Raw genomic sequence first — 26008 nt, 5'->3', positions numbered from 1 at the left:
CAGGTAGATGGATCGACTGGATGGACGAAGTGTCTCTCTGCACCTGGTATTCATTCTGAGTTGGTGGCAATTAATCACATGATCAAATTCATAGCAAAACTTTGATCTCTTATCGTTCTTGGTCTCATGAATCCGTCGAAGTCAAACAGTCAACCAAGCTCTACAAGCCAGCTGGGCTTTACGGGCCAATGATACTCTTTATTTTTTGCCACCCTGGAAGTCCTCCCGCGGTTGACCACCTTTATTAAACTAATGGTGCCACCCTTCAAATATTAATACTAACTGTGATGGTTATACTAATTGCTAGTCGTCGACCGTCAATCTCGACCTGGCCAGTGAGGCACATGTCATCAGGGTGCTATGTCTGTAGATCTAACGGTGGAGGACTTAACCCTTGACTGCATTGGCTGCGTTGAAGATCTGGTCCCACGACACATCTGTGTTCTGACTTGGCATATGTGGCGGTCCCTCATTGGTCTAATGAAGCACCACCCTAGCAGACTCAAGACTTGACCCCATGGAGCGACCACATGTTGACTAGGCGCCATGTCACTATGAGGAAATTGAGGCCAAATCCCCATAGCACCATAGCACCCAACTGATGACATGTCTTTCTATCACAGACATGTCTCCATCTGATTGGCCGCCATAGCACCGAGCTTCCTACCATGCATGCGAAGTACCTGTTGGGACCCACCATGCCTAATTGTTCTTGTCGTGGTCTAATCTTCTATTTGGGCACTATGTTGCCAATGAAAAACTCGTTGGTTTTCCATTGGCGACATGGCGCCTTGCCACTTTTTGAGACTTTCGACCATTGTAAAACTAACCGCCCGTCGCTAACTTTCTCGGTGATGCAGCCTACCCGCTGTTAGACCTTTTCGTCGGGTGCTATGTCGCTATGAAGATTTCTCAGCCAACACGTGATAGCGACATAGCGCCTACGGCGCCGCAAAACTTTTTTGACCCACCCTTCATTGTAACCTATTTGCTGAATGTGGACCCACCATGGCAACGTGTCATCAGGGCGCCATCTCGCTATCGTAAATATCACGCATCTTTTCCATAGCGCGATGGCGCCATCCGTTGATCTCCTTTGATCTAACAGCAGAGAGCTTACGGGTAATTGGGGAGGTGACCGTTGGGTGGGGTAACATTTGAATTTTGAAATTTGGCAGGGAAAACAAAATGTGGTAATAGTGGCTACCATTTTTATGGGCTATAGTATCATCATCTACTACCAAGATACTGAGATGTCACTAACATACTAAAAACACAATTTTTATTGTATATATTAAACACACTGAATAAGTTACACATCTTTGATTGAAACTCGTATGGATGAAAACTATAACTAGGTCAACCTTCATTTGTTGCCTTTAGCTTCAACTTCTAGAATAGATTGAAATTTTACCAATCACCATGTTAGCTTAGTATTTCTCAAAAGATGGATTATTAAATGTGACTAAATGGTAGCCAAGCAATGATTTAACATAAAATGAAGCCATGAAAGAGTTATGTACCTATTGTTTGGATCATAGTAGAAACCATTAACTAAGCCATCACTATGAGAAAAACATACATAATAGAATCCTACAATAGTGAGGCCATAATTTGTACCACTTCTCTTTCCATCATTTTCAACCATAAACTATGATTCACTCATCAAAACAATTTTATAAAGAGATAATCACTTAGTAAGAAAGAAAACTTTTGCATCTATGTTTTCAATTTGAAGTGTTCAATCATTGTTCAATTGAAAATTAGACCATCACATGTAGATGTCATATCTGTTGCATTTACTAAAATACTAAAATATATTTTTCAAATTTGCTCCATCTTAAATTTTGTTTGAACCTTTTATTTATTTATTTTAAGTTTAGAAACTTCTTAATTATTTTTTAAAGAAATCAATTTATGAATAAGTGCCAAGATTAATGTATTGATCCCCTAGCCTATATTGATAGATGTCCCCTAACATTATAGTACTCAGTTATGAGTTCCATACTTCTTAAATCATCTTTGAAAAGTGTAATCTAGGGCAAATACTCTTTTAAAAAAAAGTCTAGTTCAAAATTTAGTGTCTTACCACAAAGATTGGATGTGCAGTCCACACACGCAGTGCTGGAGAAGTTGTGACAACTCCTCATATCATTTTCTTGACATTAGGTTCTAATGCTACCTTCAAACATGTATTGTATGAAATTCAAGGTGACTAGGTGCTAGAAACATTTAATAACCATATTCATAGTAAATAAATGACAAGAGGTAGAAAAGTAATGTGTTTAATTACTTCAGGATTGAAAATTAAAATTAGTAAATCCAACTTATAAGAATTCTCCAAGCAAGATCTTAATAATTTGGACCATTAAATCAAGAAGGAAAGAATACTACCTTCAAGATAATTGCTCCTCCTATTGAGTGGCCAAGCAAAAAGCATGACACTCCCAGGTTCTTTGATCTTACTTTTTGTAGAAACATTTTCTATAGGATAAGGTGGTGTAATATATTATTGCATGGTTATAATAATATCTTCCTATATTTGGAAAAAATATGGGAGATTTTTTATGCATACCGTGCCTTCAACAACCTGATCTAGTGATGGCACATATCCATGCAACCCATCACTACCACCATGGCCTGTAAAACCAAATGATTAAATAAGTATTCCCTACAAAGGAAAATGAGGCCTATAAAAGAAACTTTTGTAGCTAATTATTTGTATACACACAGACACAGAGAAAAAAAATGACATGGATACTAATACTTGAGCATATGATCTACCAAAGCCACATAATTATGTTATTTTCTCTTCAGATCCCATGATGATCATGATATTGGATCCATCTTCCACACTACCTTTAACAACCTTAGACTTTGCTTAGACTGTCCCAAGCTTCTTGTATTTTCCATTTAAAATACAACAGTAATACCATAGCTCTTTCTATAGAAAAAAAATTTTCAAAATCATGATTAATTTAAGAAGAAAATGATATAAATCAACATTGGTATTACCTATGCATACATTACTTGTGCTTCCTTGTACATTTATATAAATCAAGAGGATAGTTTAGATAATTCATAATACTACTTAAGCAATAAGTTGAGAACTCCACAAAATATGAATGATTTATATGAAGTGCATGATAAGGAAGAGAATATCCTTATTGAGAGACTTGTACATACAAACTAGTTCCTATAGATAATCTTCAACACTTTTTAGGACTATTATAAAACATCTTACTCAAATTGTGTAATAGAGAATAAAAATGATAATTATGTTTATTTGTATGAATTTTTTTAACAGATTCCTTGACAAAGAAGCAATATTAATGGAGGATTAATCTCAATTTGAAAATGGTGTGGAGCCTATTGGGTGGAGAATATGCATGGTGACCAAAGTAGAAGAAGCCAAAATTCTTATTCGAATGGCACCCATTTTTTCAAGCACAATATTGTTGAGTACAAGTCTAGAACAACTCCAAACATTTTTTGTGTATCAAGGCTTGATAATGGATCGAAGCATGGGAAAGCATTTCAAAATCCCAGAAACTTCTTTATCAATAATTTCTTTCTTGGTTCTAGTCATTCTTACTCCAATTTATGATAGAATATTTGTTCCAATTGTAAGAAGATTCACTGGGAACGAATTAGGGATAACACACTTGCAAAAATTAGGATTTGGACTTGTATTGGCTATGATATCAATGAGTATTGTTATTGTTGTGAAAGTATTCTAGTTGGGATTTTAGTAGTTATGTCACCTATTCTAATGAGTGTATTCTAGTTGTGATTTTAGTTTTTTTTTTTTTGGAATTTCTAATCTTTTTGTTTTGGTAGGAACAATGGAATTCTTCTACAATGAAGCTCTTGAAATAGGATTGTGTGGAGTTGTATTTTAGTAGCTTATTGCTTAAGTAGTTTTTGTTTTGCATCTAACAAACTGTGTAGTGTTTGATAGTAGTCTACATGAATATGATTTGAAGCTCTGTACATTTATGAGCTATTATGAATTTCTAATTTTGCATGTGTGTGTTTCATGTGTTGTGGCAGTGGGATGAATCATCTAGTTTACTATTCCATTAAAAACTAATTTTTCTTCATGTAAGTGAGTGAAAAAACCAAATTAAAATGACACACTTCTATGTGTTGAGAGATCTCCAATTCAAGCAATGAAACAATTTCTTGAAAACTAAACATTTTTTGCTATTGTTTGGTTTTTAGTTGTAAGATAGAACATATATACTTCAAGCCTTGTAAGGCTATTAAGAAGCCATCCAAATTACCTTCACTAAATTTTTATGGTCTACCTAAGAAAGGCAGGAAAGGTTTGAAGAGGTGATCTCTAGTTGAGTCCCTCAGTTGCAAGTTTGTCATTTTTCTTTTTATCAGTAATGTGCGGACCACAAAAAGAATGCAAAAAGATGTAGATTTTAGTCCAAATTGAAAGCATAAATGACATATGAATCCAATTAATATGTTGAACCACATAGAGCAATGCCAAGGGGAGGTGGAGGGTGCTACTATCACTGTAGGGGAAAATGAGAAGATTATTGTGGGGCATTTGCCCAAGAAAGCTTGTACTTTTAATGGTTGGTACCAAGTCTAAAGATAAGAAATAAGGGAAGAATAGAAGAAATATTTCTCAAAGGTCACCAAGCAAGACATTTTGACAAATTGGGCAAGAGTAATGTAGAAAATCTGATTTTGATAGATTGAGCAAGTCATATCCTACAATGATTGTTGTTACGTTTAACTATTGTTGAAATTCTCTTCATATCTCATTTGGAAGCCATGCTTCAAAGTTTGAGTTTAACTCCAAAATCCTCTAACATATTTAATTTTTTGATAAGTGTACAATTAAAGGAATGGTTGACTCTAAAATATTAAATTTTGGATGTTCTGAACTTTGAAAATGGAATTATATAACATTAGTTATGCTCATATGTCGGTCATGTCAAATTGATGCAATGCATTTTCCTATGACACATGATTCTAGAATTTTTTTGGTGCCATATACAAATGGTCATTTATTTATCTTTAATTCATTTGTATTATATGGTATGGTTTCTGCTTTTTGTTATGTTGTTTACTTACTCCTCTAAAACACTTCTATGTGACTTTAGATTGATCTCACTCAATTATGGGGAGGCATTAGTATGATCTCAAATTTGGAACCTCAACTTAAACTTATGAGTAGTTATGAGTTGCCTAATTCATATTTCATGCAATCCTCTAGTTGTTATGAGTGAGAATAGAAAAGAGGTAGATGCCTAACATTTCTTATTTTTCATAATATCTTGAAAGCTTCATAGATTTTGGCGTTTAAATGAAGCATGAAATAAGTAAGGAGCAATATAAATTTTGTGTGAGAAGTAGCTCAAAATTATCCAACATAAAAATAGATTACTTAGTAGAAATTTTGCTCAAAGGTAAAGTATTGGTAACATGTGAAATATAATAATAAGAAAAGTAAAAACCAAAATAAGAGGACCACATACCATCTGTGTGATCTCCACCAATGGAAATGCTAGTTCTAGCCACCATGACCATTTTCATTCCAATGATTACAGCAAATAAGTATTCATATTTTCTGTCAAATGCCATTTTTGTAAAAGAAAAAGATGTAAAATCATATCAACTTATGATGAACTGATACAATTTTTAGAGAATAGAAGATTTTGCAAAGAATAGAAATATATAAACATTTTTACTAAATACTAATAAACTCATTGAACTTCTATGTTGGGTCTTTCTTGTGTGATTACAATATATTTTTGCACTACACTAATTCATTTCCACATTAGACACAATGAAACATGAATGCATTTTGATTCATCTTAAGTTTGACAAGGATCTGAATTTAGACCATCCACACATGTTATGACCTTTTTCTACTCTTCTAAACATGTAAAAGGTGAACAAACCACTAAATGCGATGTGATCTTCATTTTCATTCATTTTACAAACACATTGAATGGAAAATGCAGTGAAGAATGGTTTTTTGGACTAGAATTTTGGTTGACTGATAATATAATGTCACCTCTCTTAGAAGTATATTGAAGAGCTAGTAGTGATGGAGCCCTATCTTTTTGCAAAAAATTAGGGTCTCCATTTAAGAGATGATGATGAAAATTTGATGAAGTATTATGCCCTCGTGTAAATCTAGTTTTAAGAACAACATTAGTAAACATTTTGTCACCCAATTATGGGTTAATATGATCATTGTTCAAATTAAAAGAAACTTAAAATGTTATCAAATGAAGGCTACCTTCAAACATCGCATACTCACATGCTACTTTCTCTACTACCGTCTTTGAATAGCAATACCAATTCTAAGCACCAAAAGAGAAAGAGGAGAAATTAGTTTAATAAAATTGGAATATGGATATAAGTTTACAAGTCTTTCCATGGCACATAAAAATACAAATACAAACTAAATGGATTACCTTGGTTTGGATGCAGTAATGAAGATTGGTCCAATATTCCTCATCGACTATGGTTTGTGGATTTCTTATGGGTCAAGGTTGTTCAAACCAACTGTCAAATGACTACTAGAAACTAGAATGCTAAGGAGGTTTATAATTACCTAATTAGAAAATAGCTAAGAACAAAGACAAACATGTATTCTAAATAAGGACTATTTGTATGGTTGCTTGTGGATTGTAGCACCATCTATTTTCATATGGGAGTTACGGTAGGAGAGAAATAGATACATTTTTTAAAATAAAAGGATAGGATAGGAACAACTTTTCGACAAGATGGACGCTGCCATTATCAAGATTGTGAATAATAGAAAATTGAATATGCAAAAAGTAGTGGAAAATATGACTTACTAGGATGAGATGATGAGATTTCGACAGACTGGGTTTAGGATTCCTTGGTATGTTAGTTTGAGCTTCACTTGGTTTTGAGAATACCTTAATATTCTCTACTTAAAATGGCCAACCACACGAAGGTGGAAGCTTGTTTGTCCTCACCACCCTCCCTCTAACATCAATCTAAATTACCCATTATTATCTAATCACATACTTCATTCATTCATTAATCCATTTATGAACTATAACATTCAATTAATACAATCACATAACATTCATTAATATGATATAAAATTCATTAATACACAATCTTAATCAGGACTTCATTAACACATAACAATATTCATTAACATGAAATAAAAATCAATACGAATGTGCAACATGCATAGATAATTACTTAAAATAAAGTACTTTTACTATCCAACAAAGTTTATCAAACAACGTTTATCAAAGAGCATTTTTAAAACATCATTTATTCTTTTTATTTTTCTTAGCTTTGCTAAGAAAAAGGCTCATAGGAGCATCAATATATTCCTCATTATCCTCCTCTTGTGGCACATGTAATGTCAAATTATGATGTCTCCTCCTGTTTGGAGGAGCAGGAGGCTATTGCACTAAAGGGGGATCTGTTGCAAGAACAAGTAAATGGGTTAAATTGGCATACTTTTTTTCTTTTTTTAACTATTACAAGTATTTAATTAAGTAGTACAACATAAAATGCTTTTTTCTTACCTAAAAATGCCACATCATGTACATTAACATTTTGATTCGTGGCCACGTCAACATGCTGAACACTTGGAACATGCTCCACTCCTTCACCATGATGTTCAACATGCTCTAAAATATTCAAAAAAAGGACACACGTCAAATTGCAATTGAAGATGTTAAATTTTATTCATAATTGCATAATTAATTTCCAATAGAAAATTAATACCTCCACCACTATAATGCACATCATGGCCTTCATCACAAGCAGGTTCTATGATAGGATATGAAGGCTATAGTGAAATGTTATGCACATTGTTATGCAGTCATTATGTGCATTGTTATGTAGTCAATTTATGTTCAAAACCAACACCTAAAAATAAATTTATCAACTATTCAATTTGATTTACTTTGAACATCTAACCAATTGACCTATGTCTCATTTGGTGCTCCAAATTCTTGGGCAAAGCTTTTAGATTATTGTCATTGGTGTGTAGCCATGACTTTATAGCCTTCCTTCAAGGCAAGTTTTTAATCTTCATCTGTGAGTTCCACATTGATTTCTATGCCTTGTATTTTTTTCTTAATATCATCAATTTTGCATGTATGCTCTCATTAAAATAAAAAATTGCAACATTATATATAAAAAATTATATGAAATTTCATTGTTGCTACTTGCAAGTCAAGACTGATGATTCATACAGCCACCAGAGCCAAGACCAACCTTTTCTAGTCTCACTTTTGTAGCCACGGATGTGCCCTCCAATCTATGAATAGTTTCAAACATGTTAGATTATATATTTATAAAGAACAATAATTAGTGCATGATTAGATTGTACTTAATACTATCATGACATGCCTTCTTTTGCCCTGTATTAGTTCATTTCCTCTATTTTTGTGCAGCCTTTTCTCCTTTGCATCTTCTATTGTTTCATTTGACTCCATCGATGGAATAATAGGAGAATGATCATACTTTGGGTTCTCCTTTACACCCCTTCTATATTGATCCCTCATAGTCTTTATATGCCTTGATGTTCTTTTTAGAAGTAGGGTGGTGTCAAAAATGTTTTTTCCAAATACATCCTCAAAAGATGTAATCAGTTGATTTTTTAATTTATAACCGTGTTCATTCCACATTTTTAAAAAAATAAAATTTGTTAGATCAATAACTTTAATATAGTACAATAAATGGAAGAAAAGAAAAATTTTGTAGTGATTATATGAAACTGCATATCTTTTATGTATGGTGGGTCCAAATAGCCTCAATGTCATATCAAAAAGATGATCAAAGAAAACATTATTACCTAAAAAAACATAAAGGGATTATCAGTCCAAAATGAGTTATGTATAAGTAAAATAAAATTATACTTTAAATAATAACAATTTTAAAGCACCTGGAAACTTTTGTAATTTTAATAGAAACATAGTTTTCTTGTTCAGCAACAATGTACCTACAAATAAACCAGTACTAGTCACCTGGATTGCTCCAAGAAATGAATGAACAACTTTAGTAGTACTAGTCTCTATTTCTCTATCAACTGAAGTTCTATCTATTAGTACACAAAATAGGTACATGAGTACAAAATCCACCCAAAAAAAAAGCATGATTAGCACATTACAAAATATAGAAAAATAAGGTTTTTCCAGTTGTAGTGGGCATAGATGAGGATGTTTGCATGCTCCTTGTTGCTGACAATGCATAAGGCAATATCAGATAGCCAACTAAAGGAGGTATCCTCACTTCATCATGAGCTGAAGAATACAATATTGTTAGTAAAGACATTTTCAATGGATAAATATCAAATGGGATACTAGCTAGAAGCATCCAAAAATAAATGTGAAGTGTTATAATGTTGATAAAAACAAACAAAGAATGTGTTACTTATACGAAGGTTGTGTGCTACAACCCTCACCATGTTCACCATGTGTTGCCACAATTGTCACATATTTCTATAGAAGAACATGTAATATTTTAGATCATGATCCATAAGATAGTATAAAATATAGACATCTATTGAACTTTTATTATTGCTTTAGATTAATTACTGGTTACCTTCAAAGATTCGACCCTACGGTCCAATTCCTTTTTAGTGTCTCTTTCTCCTTTCTTGCATCACACTTGATGATAATGCTAGCAATTTCATCACTATATCTTTGTTTGAGTTGTTGGGCCATGAACATAGGGTCAGCACTAAGGGTGATGTCATGTAGAAATGAAGCCTATATTTCAAATCACATTTGATCTTCTGTCATTCTAGTTTTTTCCTATCATTTGTGACATCATTAGTAAAATGTTATCAAAATAACTCCAAAGCCATAAAGAAAAGAACATAATAATATGACATCTATTTCTATATAATTTGAACAATTAGAATAATTAAGGTTCACCTCTATTGAAGGTGTGTGAGATGGTGCATCCTCGTCTGTGCGTGGTGGTCTACCCATGTCACCTTATGAAAAATATTAGCAATTCTTAGAAATTATTAGCAAAATGAAATTATTTGACATGTTGTACTTAATTTTTATATCTGCACATATAGTTTTCAAAGAAATATTTGGTGTAACTAATGTTTATATCTTCAAAATTCAATATCAGTAAAATTTCATCAAAATAACTCCAAAGCCATAATGAAAAGAACATAATAATACAACATTTTTTTATATATAGTTTGAAAATTTACAATAATTAAGGTTTACCTCTGCTAAAGAAGGTGTGTGAGATGGTGCATCCCTGCCTGTGTGACATAGTGGTCTATCCATGTTGCCCTATGAAAAAGATTAGTAATTCTTAGCAATCAGCAGCCATATGAAAGTATTTGACATGTTGCAATACTTAGTGTTTATATCTCCACATATTATCTTCAAAGAAAAAATTGGTGTAACCAATGTGTATATCTACAAAATTCAATATCAATAAAATTCCATCAAAATAACTTGAAAGCCATAAAGAAAAGAACACAATACTAATACATGTGTTTCTATATAATTTGAACAATTACAATAATCAAGGTTTACTTCCACTGAAGAAGGTGTGTAAAATGGTGCATCCCCACCTGTGCATGGTGGTCTATCCATGTTTTCATGTGAAAAAGATTTGTAATTCTTAGCAGTCAGCAGAAAAATGAAAGTAATAGACTTACCCAAAAAAATATTAATAATAAATTAGATTGTATATTGGAGTCAATATTAATTGGAGGTAATTGGTTTAAATGTTATACTTACCAATCCCATGATAGGGATTTTTTTTTGTATCTACATAGTTCAAATTGTAATCTATTAAAAGCTCTTCCCTTGCACTTATTTATTTTATCACACATACAAAAACATGATTTCCCTCACATGCCTCGAATATATAATTCACCAACTTATTAGTTGACATAGGTCGAGAACTATTTATAAATCCTATAATATTCCCTATTGCTTTTGGCCTTCCATCAATATACATAGCAAACATTTTAGTTTGATCATTTTCTTTACATTGTATAATTTGGTGACAATGCATACATACGCATACTTTTTTTTTTATTGTACAATCCAAATCCAATTGTTGTAATTGTAACAAGGTCCTACATACTCGATCAATTCAAAAACTTTATTGTAATAGACCTTTATGCCATCCATGGAAAATAGGCCCAAACCATGTAATGAAGATGGAGCTATGTGATATATCCTTTCATTAATAGAAAAATTAGTGTTAACTAGAGGTAGTTCCTTGGCTACCCATTCTTTCTAAAGATGTGTGTACCCTAAGGGAACCTCCCTATCACCTTCGCTCTCATTATCATAAGAACATGACCCCCCCCCCCCCCCCCCCCAGCAAGAAAAATTACATTCATTTGTTGAATTTTCTCCTAGTCTTTTAACCTGTAGTTGATCTCCCTATTTTAGACCTACTAGATGTCTCACTTTTGTCTTCTATTACCGCATTTTCCTCACTCGAGGAAGATAGATCAAAAAAATACCTATTTGGTGATACCTTCAATCCATAAAATTAGAGACACACTAGGAAAAAAGTTGATGTTGATGGTAAAGAGAAGATATGCAAATGAAAAATTGTATCTATAGAATCTATTAACATATACCTGACAATCCATGTGACTATGCAAGATCCTAGTCAAAGGCATTGAATAGCCTACATATGTAAATCATTTATCTTAAGTTAGCCAAAAATTTGGTGTAATTAATGTGTACATATCTCAAAAAATATTTGACATGTTCTACTTAATGTTTATATCTGTATATATGGTTTTGAAAGAAAAAGTTGGTCACCTTGCTTATCAAATTCACCCATATTGTAATGAATGAAAAGTTGTCCACTTACAATTCTCTATAAACTAAAAATTATGTAGAAGACAAAAATTACATGATTCATTCATTGAAATCAAAAAAAATTTTATAAATAAAAATCATGACCCCATCATACTTGACATTGATCCTGCCTTGACAGACATTCCATTGATCATGTTATTGATCATCATCTTCATCCATGTCTTCATCATCACCATAAATGCACTTGTCACTTTCATCATCATCATCACACCCACCATCTTCATTGCCATAATTTTCATCTTCATGACCATTATCATGACCATCATCATCATGGCCATGTTCGCCATGATCATCACCATCTTCATCAGCATGATCATTATCATCATCATCATCATCATCATCATCACCATTATCGTTAGCATGACCAGAATCTTCTTCTTCTTCATCATCATCATTAGGTAATAGTCATTCCTAATTATCATTTACTTCATCTTGTGATTCTTCAATATCTTCTTCTTCCATTGCATTATACTTTAGTAGCCTTCCTCTTGGATTATGTCTAAAAAAAATGATGAACCTAGTTTGTGTGGAATGCCAAAGTAAAACACTTGTTGGCATTGGCTTGGAAGAACATAGGGCTCATCTCTAACTAGCTCAAATGACCTTGTATTAATCATTGTAAATTCACTATCATGTTTAATAAGAGTCCTATCAAGATCATTTTGATTCAATCATAGCCTAAACTATTTGATGACAAATAGAACTAAGTTCAAGAATTAATTAAAGTTGCACTCAATTATATCATCCAAAATGTCATAGTATTGATTTTCAGATTTCTAAGGATATATGTCAGCTCTAGACAAAATATTGGTGACCGTGAAGATTGTACTTATCCTAGAATCACATGTTTTCTTCATTTCATCTGAATTTTTTTATGAAAAATTTATGGTCATGATAGTACATAGCTTTGTGGTGTTTGACCTACAATTATTCAAACATGTCAAGATTATTTGCATCAATCTGTGAATTGAAATTAAACTTATGGCTCATGATTAGTAATCTTTTGCATACCTTTGTATCTCTTAAGTCATATACTAGATCAAGTACCATTGGCATAACATTGGAAACTCCATTACGATGAACTTCTTTAACCAACGATGCAACACCATCCCATGTTAATGAGTGACCATTTTTTTGAGACTGTTCAATCCATACCATCATCCAATCAAAGATTGTTTGCAATACACAAATATAGTGCATCCCACTCACAACCAACTATAAAGAAAACAATTAGACCAATTAGAAACAACTTATATTGATGATCGATAAGAATTAATTAACTTTAAAAAAACTTATAATTACCTCTCACTCTCCTCAATTTACCTTTCCCCATTAAGTACTCCCCTTCAAATTTGTTAATAGAGTTGGGTTCCCAAATGTGATCTACATGGATATTTCCTACAAACTATGGAAGGTATTCAATAATGTACACCATGGTCTAGTATACCATATATCCCTCTACCATAGAACCCTCAGGACATGCTCTTTGTCAAAAAAAGCCCTTCATAAATTTCAAGTGCCTCTCAACCATCCACATTGACCTAGTTTGTCTAAGTCCACACAATTCAATCTCCTCAACTTGATGTATGAGGTAGTGTTCTTGAGCATTGAAAAAGGTTGAAGGTAGACATTTTTCCATTTCACAAATAAGCTATGGAATTTTTCCCTTCCAATATTTTATATCTTTTTTATCAATTTCTTTAGATGATAACCACCTAAAAGAGATTCAACACACAAGAACATATAAATAAGATTTCAAATAAAATTATACAATAGATTTCACAGAAAATTATACAAATCTAAAAAAAACACTTCTAACTTCATGTATTTTCCAAGATCATATATAACTTATTTAATACTATTGTCAAACTAGTGCGGGAGGTATAGAGGTAGGACATACTACAATCATTTCAATATATTATTAAATAATGTAATAGGTAGTACATTCAATTTTACAAATATATTGTAAATAAAGAACATGACTTACCTTGATGAAGGTATGTCAATCATGTGTTTTCAACAATGGCCCAAAATCACCTTTCTTTAATACAAGAGTGCTTATATTTGCAACAAATCCTGTGAAAAAAAAAATTTATGACTTCTTTTAATGCATCACTTTTTTTCTCTATTAATAACCAAGGAAGTGCACTCATATTTATGTGGTCTCCATTGCTATTTGATTCAATAAAATCTTTCAGTTCATGATTGGATTCATGAGTGTCATTACAAATTTTGGAAATTTTTTCTCTATCATTCCTTTATCCAATATTTTCCATGGTGTCTCTTTTACATTCTTTCCAATATGCATAGCATCAAATAAATGCATGATTGGGAGATCCTTGTAGTATGGTAACCTACTAAATTGAGTAGGATAACTTTTCATTCCTCTAAAAATTTGGTCATTTATGCCTTGACAAACTTCATGAGCACCAATTACATCATTACTAAATATAAGACAATATCAAAATTTAAATTTCAAACTTCAAACCACAAAGTGGATATTACCTTGACGATTTAGTTGATCATATTCCAACTTTCATAGATGGTGTCATTCTTTGTGGCCTTGATGATGTCTCTTCTTTCCTATTAAAAATATATTTTTTGGTAATTCGATAATTATGATTATTGTGGAGAAAGTGCCTAAACTCATCGAACACCTACTTTCCTAAAATTCTTGAATGACAAGATTTTCTCTTCGGACCACAAACTAGACATGTGAATTTTTTCTTTGTCTAAAGACCTAAAACACACTAGTACAAAAATAACAATATATTACTAAATAAACTAATAAAATTTGTAGATATGTGACTAATTTTGATCGCATGACCAATGGTAGTTTATTGTTAGACATTTATCTCCCAACTAGATTTATTACTAAACTATTTTAATCATTGATTAGGTCATTGATTTAGTCATTTATTGTTATTACTTGGTAGTTTATATGGTAGTTTACTTGGTAATTTTGGTAGTTTATTTGGCAATATATTTGGTAGTTTTTTGGGTAGTATATATGGTAGTATATTTGGTAGTCTATTTGGTAGTATATTTGGTAGTATATTTGTTAGTGTTTTGGGTAGTATATATAGTTGTATATTTGGTAGTTTGTTTGGTAGTTTGTTTGGTAGTTTATTTGGTAGTATATTTGGTAATATTTGGTGGTTTATTTAATCATTAATTTGGTCATATTATGGCACAATGGAATTGAACCACCATCCTCCTCAATTTACCTTTCCCCATTAGGTACTCCCCTTCGAATTTGTTAATAGAGTTGGGTTCCCAAATGTGATCTACATGGATATTTCCTACAAACTATGGAAGGTATTCAATAATGTACACCATGGTCTAGTATACCATATATCCCTCTACCGTAGAACCCTCAGCACATGCTCTTTGTCAAAAAAAGCCCTTCATAAATTTCAAGTGCCTCTCAACCATCCACATTGACCTAGTTTGTCTAGGTCCACACAATTCAATCTCCTCAACTTGATGTATGAGGTAGTGTTCTTGAGCATTGAAAAAGGTTGAAGGTAGACATTTTTCCATTTCACAAATAAGCTATGGAATTTTTCCCTTCCAATATTTTATATCTTTTTTATCAATTTATTTAGATGATAACCACCTAAAAGAGATTCAACACACAAGAACATATAAATAAGATTTCAAATAAAATCATACAATAGATTTCACAGAAAATTATACAAATCTAAAAAAAACACTTCTAACTTCATGTATTTTCCAAAATCATATATAACTTATTTAATACTATTGTCAAACTAGTGCAGGAGGTATAGAGGTAGGACATACTGCAATCATTTCAATATATTATTAAATAATGTAATAGGTAGTACATTCAATTTTACAAATATATTGTAAATAAAGAACATGACTTACCTTGATGAAGGTATGTCAATCATGTGTTTTCAACAATGGCCCAAAATCACCTTTCTTTAATACAAGAGTGCTTATATTTGCAACAAATCCTGTGAAAAAAAAAATTATGACTTCTTTTAATGCATCACTTTTTTTCTCTATTAATAACCAAGGAAGTGCACTCGTATTTATGTGGTCTCTATTGCTATTTGATTCAATAAAATCTTTCAGTTCATGATTGGATTCATGAGTGTCATTACAAATTTTGGAAATTTTTTCTCTATCATTCCTTTCATCCAATATTTTCCATGGTGTCTCTTTTACATTCTTTTCAATATGCATAGCATCAAATAAATGCATGATTGGGAGATCCTTGTAGTATGGTAACCTACTAAATTGAGTAGGATAACTTTTCATTCCTCTAAGAATTTGGTCATTTATGCATTGACAAACTTCATGAGCATCAATTACATCATTACTAAATATAAGACAATATCAAAATTTAAATTTCAAACTTCAAACCACAAAGTGGATATTACCTTGACAATTTAGTTGATCATATTCCAACTTTCATAGATGGTGTCATTCTTTGTGGCCTTGATGATGTCTCTTCTTTCCCATTAAAAATATATTTTTTGGTAATTCGATAATTATGATTATTGTGGAGAAAGTGCCTAAACTCATCAAACACCTACTTTCCTAAACTTCTTGAATGACAAAATTTTCTCTTCGGACCACAAACTAGACATGTGAATTTTTTCTTTGTCTAAAGACCTAAAACACACTAGTACAAAAATAACAATATATTACTAAATAAACTACTAAAATTTGTAGATATGTGACTAATTTTGATCACATGACCAATGGTAGTTTATTGTTAGACATTTATCTCCCAACTAGATTTATTACTAAACTATTTTAATCATTGATTAGGTCATTGATTTAGTCATTTATTGCTATTACTTGGTAGTTTATATGGTAGTTTACTTGGTAATTTTGGTAGTTTATTTGGCAATATATTTGGTAGTTTTTTGGGTAGTATATATGGTAGTATATTTGGTAGTCTATTTGGTAGTATATTTGGTAGTATATTTGTTAGTGTTTTGGGTAGTATATATAGTTGTATATTTGGTAGTTTGTTTGGTAGTTTATTTGGTAGTATATTTGGTAATATTTGGTGGTTTATTTAATCATTAATTTGGTCATATTATGGCACAATGGAATTGAACCACCATCCTCCTACTTAAAAAGTAGGTGCTCTTCCATTGAGCTAGTACCCTTCAAATATTAATGCAAAAAATTGATAAAATTATCTTCCTAGCATTAGATCTACCATGATCATGGTCATTGTAACATGATATACTCTTCTCAAAGAATAAAAAATTTAGTTATTATGAAAAACAATAATCTAAGTATTTGACAATAACAATTCAAGAATTTTAACTTCGATCATTCAAATATTTTAAAATTATATTTCATGTGTCAATTACACTTTTCTAGATTATTGTAGTGATAGACTCTTATAAAATATAATTTGGAGCACTTTGGCCACAAATAAGTATTGTTTCTTGTGCTAACTTGTTAGAAAAATATACAAATGATTAGGCAATTTATGTCAAGAAAATAGACCTTTGCATTAAATAAAAACATCAAACCCCATTAAAAAATTACATCTATTAAAAACTATGAAACACAATCAATTGAAATACTCACTTTTTAATATATGGAGGTGCCAAAGAATTCAATATTTCCTCTTTCTTATGTTTAGGTGTGTAATAAGAGTGTTCATTACACCTGATGTTGACATTTATTGAACCTTAGTCTACAAACAACATAAAAATAGGAATTTGATAAAAATAAGGCACATGAAAAGAATGTTTTTATCAATGATCCATAATTAAGTTATTCATTGTAATAGGGAAAGTGGTGCCAATTCATAAATGTAACAATGGAATAAATAATATGTTTATGATAAATTGCTTTAAAAAACCTATAACAAAAGGAAATAATGGACTAGTAAAGTATGGTAAGCAATGGCTTATATGCTTCACCTGCTGATAACACCAATTATAGGATAAGCCTCAAAACCATGCATTGATGGATCTTGAGATGGTTGATCATAACCATAAACTTCATATCCTTGACCATAATGTAATCTCCCCTTTTCAAAGCTAGATTTGAATGATAATAGAGCCTAAATACAAAGTTAAACAAAAAAACTAAATTAAATATAATCATAATCATAATAATAATCATGTTAATCAAATAAATAATAATACACTATGAAATATTATTATTCAAAATATTATAATAAAGGAAAAAATATTGTTAATAATATTACATAATATAATTTATTATTACAAATATGATTAAGAAGTAACATATAACATAATATTATGAATCATCTATATTAAGACAATGAATAGAATTAAAATAAAATATTAAATTATGATTATAATCTTATCCCAAGTCAATATTTTAATATTACAGACAAAATAATAAATATAACATATAATTATAAATACTAGCAGTTGCACCTTAGTAAGGTGCAATAGGTACACTGAAGCTATATTCAAAGTCAATTATCAATTCAAATAATTGCTAAGTCCTAAAGATGGAAAACAATGAATGTCATTTAGGTTGGGAAAAAAAAATCTAGAATGTGGAGCAATCATGCCTAATTGCAAGACAAAATGATAGGCTAGACAAGAGAGGGGGAATGACTTTTACATGAAATTTGCACCTAAAATCATAATATGTAAGCGCCAAAAAAAATCTATAAGCTTTTGATGGAATCTGTTAATGTTTAATCCACACCAAAATAAACTCTTAAGTTGTATACAAGGACATCCAATCTATACCAATTTTGGACCAAGTAATTAACACTACTTCTACAAAAAACAAATTAGGACTCTCTTCTTAGACAAGAAAGAAAAAGAGTTGAATTCATTATAAGATGAATATTCTAAATACAACTTCCCTTCCAAAGGTTCCCCACAACCTAATCTATACAAAATAATAAAATTTTCTCGAACAAGAATGCAACTCATCCTGGGTAGGGAAAATCAAAACATTCGATGTTATCACTCCTCTTTTCTTTGAATTTCATCACCAATTAATCTAGTTAAGAAAAAGATGGAAATTAAAGATCCAAATATTCTATTCTTCCAAAAAAACAATAGTCCTTGTTCTACAAAATAACTTGCTCTACCTCAATTTTCCCATGTGCAAACAATCCTTCAAATTGAAATCAAACCTGATTGAATCCCAAAAATAACAAAGGAAATGAGAAACACTACTTGCCTAACCTCAATTCTCCCTTAACTTCTACAAACAATCCCTTAAAATCAAACCCAAAGTCCTCCCCTTAAATAGCAAGACTAATCTGAACCAATGCAAACAAGAAAGTCAATGTCAAAAGCAGAAATGTAAACAAGAATACTTTGTCAATCATTAGTCCAATGGGGATGAGTATTAAGTGGGGAAATTATCTCATTTTAAATGGCCAACCACACAACCACGCATAGATAAGAAAATTTCAACACCTCAAAAACATAAAACATGCAAGTGGAGATGAAGATGGAGAAAAGCAAGTGACAACAAAATCAGTCATCCACTACTTAATCTGCTAACATTTCCACATAATCCAGAATAAAATAGAAAAAGTTTGAATCACAATGTCTTGATCATCTTGAAAACCTCAAGATATAGTTTGAACCTCGATGCCAGAAGTGAACCGATTCACGTCAGTATAGTTATGTAGAAAATCAATTAATTTTACACGAGGGCTCACTGAGACATTAAGACAACAAAACACAAACAATGGTGGAGCTCTAATTAGGAAGTTGAAAGAGGCTTACTGAACTTGTGGACGATTTCAAAGATTCCATTGACCAAGTCAACCCAGATGCTTGTTTGAGTTTACACGAGGGGCCATCCGTAAAGGCCAGAAAAAGTGTCCGCAGAGTATGGTAAATCCATTGAAGAAAAGATGTGAAACTGAGCAACAAGCAAGAAAAAGATGGGAATATACTCTTCCATTATACAGCCAAACCAGAACATGAAGAAATTTCTCAAATGATCACAGTATCATATGTGGATTGGTACGAGAATGAAAGAGATAAATGTAGGGGAATAAGCTTTTTCCAATGGGTGACACTCATTGGACAAGCTAACTTGTCCAGTGTTTGTATTGAAGTTAAAAGTAGATGCTAAGGATAGATTGGGTCAGAATTATATACATTTAGCAGCAAAAGGAATTAAGAGTCACTTAGTTGGGGATATTTTATTGAAATCATCCTCATCAAACTTGATGTATGCAACCGATGATGGGGAAGAGCACCACCCTTGCACTTTGCGTCTGAGATAGTGAATGCAAAAATGGTTGACAAATTAATGGGTAGTCCACTTCAACACACTAAAGGCCTCGATGCCACTGCAACAAACATTTCTCTAGCCAAAAAATTACTTGAGCAAACTAGCGGCTCTAACTATGAATGCTAGCATATGGAAATCTATGTCAAATTCAATATCCTATGAAGCACATTTTTTTGGAAATTTGCACCATTTAATACAATCCAATGGTCACTCTTATACCCTTGGGATTGATTGCCAAGTACTCAAAAAAAAAATTGAGACCCAAAAAGATTCAAGTTAGCAGAAGATGTTCACTAAGAATTCTTTCTTTTAATAGTCGAGTACTAAAAAATTAGTTTGAAACTAGAAAAATTAAGTCAGAAGAATTATAAATATGGTGTATGTTATTCTTGCATAGCATCATCAATTTTTCCATAATCTTCTTGTCCTTTCTTTGCATGCTCTTATGTTCTAAGATCTAGGGTTTTCTCAAGCTCTATAACCTACTTATTCAACTCTTGAAGTTGTGCTTCCAAAATTTCTTTAGCAAAAGGATCATCTTGAAACTGGCCATTAAGATTATCAAACTCAATCTGAGCTCTCTCTCTAGCCAATTGTTTTTCCTTATGAGCCAAATAGGTTCTTTTATCTATTTCTTGCAGCATCATGTCCACAGTGTTTGATGCCATAGCTGACATCTTTCCCAGTTCAATAACCTTGTCTTTGAGTCCTAAAATATCATATAATTTGAAAACCTCTCTCTGGGATTCTAACTTTATTAAATTTTCTCCATATTCTTGTATCCGAGCCTTTAGTTGATCTTTCTTTGTTGCTAATTTGGATTGCATAACATGCAGGTTTGCCATTGCACTTTCTCTGAGAGACTAACTTCTTTTGCAGTTCCTTGATGAGATTGGACATTTTCCACTATTCTCTTGTCTTCTTCAATGGCAGTTTGTAGTTGTTTTTTAATATGTTCTTTTTCAGCAATAAGTAGGTTTGTTTTGATAAGTTCAGCATCATATGATTCACTTATTTGTTCCTTCTCATCAAATAATTCTTCCAACTCAAGTTCTTATTTTTTAGTAACTTCTTCTGCACCGCTCAATCTTGAGGACAAGGCATTCAAATGAACACTCAATTCCTCAAGTGATTTCAATCTTTCAGTCAATTGTTCCTCCGAAATTTCCTTGCTACCTTCAGCTTCTTCTACTTTCATGGCCAAATCCTACAAAGTCTCTGTAAATTAATCATGTATCATCTTCACAGAAGACAGTTTAAGTCTAAAGCTCTCCAAAGTTTTGCATCCTCTCTATGCTTCAATTTAAGCTTGTCTTTTTCATTGCTGATGTGGTGCAACTTTAGTTCAAGTTGAAGTATTTGATTTGAAGACTTCTTCATCTTGGAATTCAAATTTTGAAGGTCAGTATTTGTGCTAGCCTCATCTTGCACAAGTGTTTCTACAGATTAGTCTTGAAGAGTGAAACTTTTAGTGGATCATGAGTCTCTTCTTGTTTGAGGACTTCTACTCGTGAGTCCGAGAAGATCCTTCTGACAACATCAGATCCATTGTATCTGCTGCTACTACTTTTCTATAACGAAAATTGAAATATTGTCATTCTCAATGCTTTTCTTGGCTTGTCTTTTCTCAGCTTATATTGTATTTGCAATTCTACAGCATTCAAATATATGGGATAACATTCATAAAAATCACTGGCATATCAACATCACAAGTAACAGGAATTTGCATGTAGTGACACCATAACTTGTTGAGATATATTGTTGAGAGATATATCTTTGAAGATGAGTTCAGGATGTCAAGCTTATAAATACACCAAGCTTATACGTAGAATTCATATGCTCAACGTATGACACCCTGCACAAATTGAACTTCAACAAATCAATATGGTGGAATCATATGTAGAGTTTATGGGTGGTCACTATCATCGATGTCAATATAGATATTTAACAATATATACACTATATCAAAGAATATGCATTTGTATTGACAGTCTTGTTTGTTCTCATTCCGACTCCATCCATTACATTAACACATTTTTCGATCTCTATATTTTTGTTTTACACACAAAATTAAAAGTAGGCTTTCTTCTATTTAAATTTTCTCGTATAGCATTTACGTTCTCTTTGTCTAGTTCTTACATTGCTCTTTAGAACATTCATGATTTCTGTGCAATATATAAAATTAATGATATTTCTAATTCATGTAGCCATTATGATGTCATGTTTTCTTAGACACTCTATCTTTCTCAGATCTCAAGTAAGAGTTAGGATAGTTTGTTAGGAAAAATGATAATATGATAGCTAGATAAAAAATGATGTTTAAGTTTGTGAGGTATCATGATCTCATTTTGATGGTTTTATTGTCTGTCCAAAAATGGCAAGAGAACCCATCCCTACATAATTTGAGTTGATAGCACAGAATATCCTTGTTCGTTTATGTAGGATGTTCCATCACCTCATACAAGTAATATAAAATGCTTTCTTAGATCTCAGACCCACTATATTTTGGAATAACAAGAAAAGTCTAATTTTTTAATTGAATTCTACTGAATCTACTCAATTTAATAATTTCCTGGTCATATACAAGAAGAATAAAGGTCATTTTTGCACTTGGATCTATCCTTTCACGGGCAGAGAAATTGAGAGACGTGACTATTGATGCCTTGGAGAAGGAACATATTTTACATATTTGTTGCAACTACTTTCATTTGGCTGTAAGTGACGTCTCCTTTCATTTTTGGTTAATAATCTCAAGCTAGTGATTAGGGATCTATGTATAAATTTATTGTATGCCAAACTTCTGATTTTTCCCAGAATTATTAGCACTTCAGTTGGACTCTATAATTGATATTGATAATAAATGAAGTTTGTTATATAGTTTTGAGCCTCTGATTGCATTTTAAACATATTACTGCTAGGGATAATAGTGAAAGGCGCAGGGTCTTGTAGGGACTTGAAAACAATGGTCCATGAAAAACATCTCATTTTTGGACAACAATCAATTTAGTTGGGATCAATAATTGGTGTTGATAATCAACAAAGTCTCATATATCTAAGCCTATGTTACCTGGAGACACGTGGGGATGTGCCCAGCCAAAATGGAACGATTTTCGTCCATGAAATGTCTCGCAAGGCAGAGTTGAGATTAGACATGGCTTTCATAGTTTGACTAAAGGAAAAGGTTGAATATTTGAAATATTCTTTACTATAAGTATAGAAAATACATAGTTCCACCGTGTTTACACAGTCACTTTATTTATTGTGGAAGTTTTATGTGAATATTTTTAATTTACTATATTAATAGTCATACCTTGCCATCTCCTGGAATGGCACCCTCCAAGCCCCATCTCTGAAATGTGTCCCCCAAACCATTCTCTACCCCATCTCTAATTTGCCTTTTGACCTGAGTATATCAAGCATTAGTAAAGACATCACAATTTTTTGTTGTAAATCATTTCAAGCGTCACCTAATCTGATGAAATCGCCAACTTTAATCATCAACTGAATTAGAATTGGATAGCCTAGCTTTTAGTCTAGAACACATTTCTACAAAGGTTGCATAAAACATTTCTACTGACTTTTCAAAAAACATGAAACATGAAGTAAAATTTTCCATCAACCAACAAAAGTCCTATTTCAAATGAGTGATAATTTATTAACAGTGCATGACGAGACCACTGTTGTTTTTCAGAGTATTGTGCCTATTTTTTTTGCTACTAAAACACAGGTCACAGGTTTATATTTGCACATATCATTTCAATCCAAGAAAAGGGTGTTATGCCTATGATGGAGTGTAGAAAGAAATTTGAGATCTTTTTTATGTGGGAATCCCATCAAGGATTATCACTAGATGTTCCAACCTCAAAGATATGACATATATACTGATAGGCTTGTCAATATTGAATACCAAAACACCATTGTTCCAATTTATAGGGTTTAGTTAAAAGTATCCCTATCCAACACCTCAACTTTCACTACAGCTGTCAGGCATAGGGAGGCATATCTAATTATTATTTTTTCATTTGTGTCAAATAATATGGTTGACGTGCTGATGGAAAGATGTCCCTTCTGGATGAACATTAGTGTCAATCATGATAGCTCTTGTAGTTTCAGGTCATTGTCACACTTTAAAGACCTGTGACTTCTAGGGTTTAACAATGTTCGGTTCAAGAGTGTATGGGAGAAAACTAAGAGCCAGATAGGAAACACAACTTTCTTAACAAGAAAACTCATTTTCACCTTTAAATGCGGGACATCATGTATCCACAGGTATAACATGTTAGATAATTATTATCACAGTTTTTTTCAACTAAATTGGCAATTAATGTTAGATAAACTGTTAAACTGAGTTAATTAACAACACAATTAGAACAATCAGTTACATAAGATACAAATAAATTGTATTAATCCATGAAATTCAAAGGAAGATATAATGGCAGAAACGAAAAATTAGAAATAGCTTATAAAGTTGGATATGTAGATGTTTTATTTACAAAGGTTATTTCTCCAATCTCGGCTAGTGTGATACAAACCCTAGCCTAAAATGCCTCCTCAACATTGAGAAACAACTGTTGATTTTTTCAATTTATGTTTGTTCAGCATGTGTAATCACGTCAAGGCCTACATGTTTCAATTTTGACGTATCAAATATTTTGAAAGCCTAGAATAATGGCCGCCCAAAATATGTGAAATAGAAGAAACTAATAATTATTTTGTTGATTATTCTCTTCAGATTTTTAGTAATTAATGAGTATAATTAGGAGCAGCCTATGTTTTGCAAAAGCCTTGAAGAGACTCAAATTCCTGCCCATTTCTTCATTCTCTCGTTCCACTTACTACTGCAGGTGTGATGCGCACACCACCCTTCCAGTTTATCACCCTTCGCCATTGCCGAGGCAAGAATTGGGACTCTTGCACTACAATTTATGGGGGTTTTTAGACAATATCACTGAACCCCTTGAAAATGTAGAGTCTCGATCCATACACATTGAACAAGAAAATAAGGAAGACAGGGAAGAAAATGCTTGACACATCCTGATATCAAAGATGAGTACTAGGATCCTGGAAGCGGTGGTCAGACGTGCCGAAATTGGGGTGGATAGAGGCACCTATGGTAGCAGGGGAAATAGATGTGGGTATTTCACCCTTGGAAGGAAGCAGCACGTGTTGAGTATTTCATGGATAATTTCCTGCAAAGGCTAATAATAGATGAGATCTAATCACACAATGAAGTGCTTTCGAATATGGTGCTTAACAACCGCATTGCAAAACTCATTGGCATCCATCTAGAGGCAGGCTTCCTATGTTTCTGAATGGCCTCAAGCATTAAGCATCTAGGAAAATCCACTAAATCTTCTAATAAGTTTAAGTAAAGAGCCATTTTAATAGATCAAATTTAGCATGTCGCGGGTGACCACTCAGCCCATGTTGACTGGTATGCTAAGAGTATAGTATTAGAAGGAATTTATTCAACAACAAAGCTTTACATGCTAACTGATTACTCACCAGAGTTTAGGTAGACTTGGTCATTTCTAGACAACTGTGCCTGAGATGCACTTGATTGCCCAAAAATGCTGCAGAGGCCACATAATTGGTAGCAGATTATTGCTGCAGGAATTTCTAAAATTCCAGGCATTTATACGCATACAACCATAGGAGAAATTTGTCTCCATGTCTTTCTGAATCAAATGTCTTGTGATCATTCAGAGCTGGTGTAAATGGAACCGTTATTTTTGCTTTTAAAAAAAACCATTGTTTTTTTCAGATAGAGGAAGTTATTGGTCAATTAATAGGTAGATTTCCCCACTAAAATGAAACCCTAACCAATCCATAGAGGAATTTTCCTATAAGACTAGGGAACCAACGTACGGTATAAAAATAATCTACAGAATGATATCGAGCATACTTGT

General features: G+C 32.3%; 1 pseudogene; it reads left to right on the top strand.

The window, feature by feature from the left end:
* The first annotated feature begins 901 nt into the window (after nt 1-901).
* LOC149569840 (uncharacterized) lies at nt 902-25648 on the top strand (annotated as a pseudogene).
* The last annotated feature ends 360 nt before the right edge of the window (nt 25649-26008 follow it).

Source organism: Cupressus sempervirens, chromosome 3 (genome assembly GCF_028749045.1).
Source record: "Cupressus sempervirens isolate cs-2001-9-10 chromosome 3, ASM2874904v1, whole genome shotgun sequence".
Lineage (NCBI taxonomy): Eukaryota > Viridiplantae > Streptophyta > Pinopsida > Cupressales > Cupressaceae > Cupressus > Cupressus sempervirens.
Note: the sequence above shows the minus strand (reverse complement) of the source record. Positions and strands in the feature narration are given on the sequence as shown.